The sequence below is a fragment of the Trematomus bernacchii genome, unplaced genomic scaffold (assembly GCF_902827165.1).
Source record: "Trematomus bernacchii unplaced genomic scaffold, fTreBer1.1, whole genome shotgun sequence".
In the NCBI taxonomy this organism is placed as follows: Eukaryota; Metazoa; Chordata; class Actinopteri; order Perciformes; family Nototheniidae; genus Trematomus; species Trematomus bernacchii.
This window is the reverse complement of record NW_022987739.1, coordinates 17,683,950-17,689,551: the sequence shown is the minus strand read 5'-3', so window position 1 is coordinate 17,689,551 and position 5,602 is coordinate 17,683,950.

Here is a 5,602-nt window from a genome sequence, read left to right as displayed (position 1 = left end):
AGCTTGACTGCTGGTCGACTGGACCCGTTGTATTTCTGCGGCACTGCAGCCACGCTGTCGGTCCAGCTCCCCTCCCTTCCTCTACACACACAGACAGTGTGGAACAGGGTGTGATTTATCACTATAATGTACTAGTATTTATTAGTAGTATATATTTATTATGCTATACCACGAGGGTGCAAAAATAAGAAGATAATAAGGCATGTTTCTTTGTTTATGGGCGTGGCACATTGCTTGATGTTGCCCAGAATTTCGTAAGATAAAATAAGACGTTATGAATCTCTATGGAGGGATATTACACACACAAAGACAGGCTTAAAAGAAAACAATATAAAAATGGAATGAATACAAAGAAATAAGAAATAACATTTAAACTTTACAATCCTCACTGCAGTGACTTCTAAGAGTTCTGTGTAGCTACATCATAGTGGATGCAACCCAAATATTATGAATATTTATAAAAAAACATAAAGTATATTAACACAACAGCGTTCAATAATGAATTTACCTATATCATAAAGGGATATGGGAAAAATATAAAATATTCACAAACAAATGTTAAAAAACATACAAATATGCAAACTGTTAAACACACAGGTGGGAACATTTTTTAAATCAAAGACCCCATATAGGCTCTTTTCTGTGGTCCTTTCAACTGAATTCTATGGCATCACAGGACGCACAAAATTAAGAAATTTCAAATATTGCTAAATACGTAATATCATATAAATGAAATAATACATTTAGTGTAGCATGTTATAGGCTTAATCAAATAATTTTTCTGTACCAGATAGTTAACGGAGATTCAGATTTTTAGCTCTCAGATGATGAGAGAGATGAGGATTTCACACCTGGGATAGAAGAGGGTCAAGAAGAAGGGGGGAAAAGATGCAGGAGGCTCCATGAGCGCACAGATACAGACAGAGAGACAGATAGGGACGAGCTGGAAAGAAATGGCCCTCTGTGGGCCAAGAGTAGCACGTATGTCTTATTGTTGTTTTTATTTTAAGTGGAGCCATGAAAAATGAGAATTGCCTCAGGAATGCAAGCTTTGTTTCTATGAGCATGGTCAAATGGAGACCATATCCATAAAACTAGCCAAGATGACCCATACAGCCCGTGCCGACTGGAGTCAATGAGGTACTTTTCCCAGTACATTGACCACAAAGTCTTTGAAGATCTGGAAAGATTCACCAAAAACCAAACTAGTTTTTTAGTGACCAAATAAACAGCAATGCTCAGATCAATTACTTATTTATGTTTTAAATAAAGGTGAATGTATTCTTGTATTAATATCACTCTATAACCATAATACGTTACAGTTCATCTGTTAATTTTGGATGTCTTTTCAAACTAAAATGGTCCTGACGTCCTCTACAGTGGACATACTGTAACATTTAAAAATTAAAGGGGACCTATCATGCAAAATGCACTTTTGTAGATCTTTTATACATGAATATGTGTCCCCGGTGTTCCAGGGAACTCACCAAGTGTCAGAAAACACAACCCTCTCTATTTCCCTCCATACCCAAATCTCTAAAAAAGGGGCTGCAACGGATCTGATAAAAACTGATCCAGATTTGAACACTATCCTGACGTCAGGACGGTGGCGCTACGGCTATTGGGCCAACTCCACCAATCAGGAGGAGACAGCCACGGCCATTGCCGTTCGAAAGCGCTGGAGACGCTGTAGTACATATGCCAGGCCAGTAGATGGTGCTGTTCTCACTGAATCTGCCCTTGCTAAAACAGGGATAAAAAAGTGCAAATTGAGCAAAATGAGGCATGGCTAAAATGCATGATCTGTTTGGTATTTTGAAAAAAAAGAAGTATAAATATGCCTTATATAGGTATGGTCCTATACTATATTATTCAAATATAGCATGATAGGTCCACTTTAAATTAAATTAAAAAAGTCTAAATTGCAAGATGTTTTTTTTAACCCTAAATAGGTAGGAAATTTAAAAAAAATAAGATTGGAAAACATTGTTTTTCCTCAGTTCCCAGGAGGATAATTATACAATGTGTCATGATTGCCACCCATGCAAATCATCGGCGGCATCATCGGGCATGGACTGTACCAAGAAGCAGGGACGCCCGAGGATCCCCTGCAGGTTATGTCTTAAAAAAAAATACATATAATTTGTGATGACACCATATTTGCTTTAATGTGAAATGACAACTGCAAAGTGTTAAGCCGCTGTGCATTTAACTTGTATTGTTGCTTGCTGAAGCTTTCTGTATTTGCTCAAGTGGTTTCACCCCTCCGGTGAAAGCCTCAGTGTCAGCTTGAAGTAGGAACTGTCCAGTATGGAAAGCCAACAGTGCCACAAATGCCAGCATTTCAAAATCCCCCCCACCCATATGTATCTATCTATCACCAGCTTATGTTAGTATTAAATATACAATGTATTCTGGTAACTATCAAAATAAAGACATTGTATAGTGTTCATAACAGTATTTTTATTTAATAAATTATACATTATCAATACAATAATATTACAAAAAAAACCTACATCTAAATAAATATATAATCTAAAATAGATGCATTTGATTTAAAAATAAAAATAACAAATATAATTCAAAATTTAAATAGCAACAAAGAAATTATAAAAAAAAATGTTAAAGTATTTTTTTTCTTTTTCTTGTTAATATCCATTATCTTCTCTGTTATGTATCTTCCGGTCTTTGCCAATCTGGCCAGCATTTCTTGGTCCTCCACGTCTATTTCGTACAGCCACTGCTTGAAGCAAACAGAAAATAAATGAAAAGATCCGAGTATCAAATATCGTCTAAAAATGTACGGTACTACTACTTTTATCGATACCGCTTATCAATCCGGTCCTTTAACGGTACTTTTATCGGTTCTTTTGAAGAAAAAAAAGGTAAATGAACTAAAGATATTGTGAACAAAATGAATATTGCTTTTTATTTAACCTGTTAAGCACCAAGCCTGTTTTTCATGTTTCAGGCTCGAAAATGACATGCCCAAAACAAATGACTACAACTTAACTTCTAAAAGGGTTATATGAATAATTTCTTTTATCAAAGCAAGGTTACATCTGTGAGTTGGATGAAGAAGTGTCAGAATCAATATAGATGTTTTTTATTTTAAAGAAAATTCAGATTTTACATAGTAAAAAACTGTGAATTATAGTGCCGTCCAAAAATTCTTTTTTACTTATCGTGAAAACTACCCTTGGATGATAGGTTAGTAGACTAAAAGCTTTAGGAATCCAAAGTACAACATATAATAAGTACCCTGCATCAAGATTGATGCAAAACAAGTGACATTTGACCTTTTTAGAGAGGTTTAGCCAAAACCACTCCACCTCTGAGGTGATTTGGGTGAAAATGGTTTTTTTCTTCATATCTCTGGCCCCCCTTGGTCGATTTTGATGGTTGACACCTCTTTCTGACCGTTAGAGCCAATAGAATCGAAGGGGGAGTCCCCCACACACACTCGTTGTGAAAACAAACGGTGGGGGCTTCCCGCATGCAGGTTTGCACCAGAGTGAAGCGATCTCTCGCTCTGACATTTGGAAACGAAAAAACAGTTTTATTGCTTATGGATTATCAGAAATCATTTCAAAGAGGACAAAGACACATTGGATTAACCTATGGATTAACTGCAGCATCGTTTTTTTATCGTTTTAATGCCATTGAAGACCAGTTTTGACCAAGGTAAGCCATGTTAGCGTTTGTAGCTACCTAGCGCCACATGTTTTGATGTACGTTTTTGTTTATAGCGTCGCAAATGTTCATCACTGAGTGTTGAGGTGGGTACCCACAGATTCTGTGTATCCAGGAGATGCTAATCGAGGGGTTGGCTGTGCATCTAGGATAAGTAATAAGGGAGTTATGAGTGAGTTTAGGTGCAGTGATAGGTTAAATTTTTTCGCTCGTGGCTAATTCAGAGGCTGAGTGTTAGCATTGTGGGGTTTTTTTTCAGTTAGCTGAGTTTCTTCCCGTTACATGGATATAAAACATTCATAGTTTATTAAATATTAAGATTCCTTAGACGTTGTTTCCTGCAAATGCACTGAGCCTGTTTTTCAGGTCTCAGGCTCGAAAATGACATTCCCAGAACAAATGACCATAACTACACTTCTAAAAGGGTTAAATTAATAATCTTTTTTCTCAAAGCAAGGTATCACCATGTGAGTTGGATGTAGAAGTGTCAGAATCAATATAGATGTTTTTATTAAATTTAAGTAAATTCAGATTGAACACAGTAAAAAAATGTAAATTATAGTGTCCGTCCAAAAAAAAAAGAATTACTTATAGTGAAAACCAACCTTGAATGATGGGATGGTAGACTAAAAGCTTTAGGAATCCAAACTACAACATATAATAAGTACCCTGTATCAAGATTGATGCAAAACAAGTGAAATTTGACCTTTTTAGAGAGATTTAGCACCAAAAAAAACACTTCTGGGGTCATTTGGGTGGATTTTCCATATCTCTGACCCCCCTTGGTCGATTTTGATGAATGAAATCTCTTTATAACCGCTAGAGACAATGGAATCGAGGGAAAGTTTCACACACACACACACACACACAGGTTACCAAATAAGGAGTGAGAGTGACACGTGGCCAAAACCGGAAGCTGCATACACTCTGGTGGCTACCATTAGCAGCTAACTTTTTTTTCTCCGATTTTTTCATAAAAATGGAATTATGGATTATAAATAATTGTTTCAAAGCGACAGACACATTAATTGGACACTATGGATTAACCCGCAGCAGCGTTTTTATCGTTTTAATGCCATTGAACACGACTTTTGATCAGAATGACAGCTAAGGTGAAACGATCTCCCGTAAATGCTCCGTAAAGGTACGTGTTGTGATGTCTGTGTTTGCTTCCCCTGTCGCGAGTTTGGATCGCTCAGTGATGATATTATACCTATATAATCTGTGGAGTCTCAGCTTTAATCGGATATATTGTATGTGCAGTTACGATAAGTAATAAGGGTATCTTTATCTTGAGTTCTGTGCCAAAGTCAGTTTGCATTTTTTCGCTCAGGGGTCATTTAGACGCTTCTTATGAGACTTGTGTTTTGTTTTGGTAAAAATGGTTCGTATCTTCAGTTAGCTGAGATTCTTCCCGTTAATCTGGTGCTACACATTAATAGGTTTCATAAATGTTAAGAAGCCCTGAGACACAGTCTCGAAATAAAACGTTGGGGGGCCCCCCTGTGGGGCTATCCACGTCAGCCTGTTTAATCATTTTGGATAGTTATTGAAGGCTTTATTCCAAAGTTGTATATGTTTGGGGAATTCTATTTCGTGACATTGTTTTTTTTCTGTTCAAATGTACCATTAGTTACAAAATGTACTGTTTTAATTTTTTGCTTAAAAAAAGAGCTAGAAGTAAACTTTTGTTATTGGCTCCTCATTTGTATTGTTTACTATTTTGTCAATATGAAACATTTGAGCTACGCTGAGATATTCCAAATTGGGAAGGTTTAAACCTCCCGCCTCTCGAGGGAAAAAGGGTATATTCGTGTTCAGATAGTGGCATATTTTGGCACTGTTGGCTTTCCATAGTAATCTTGCCTAGTCGCCCGGTTTTTTGGTTGAGTAGAAGTTGGCAGAGGGA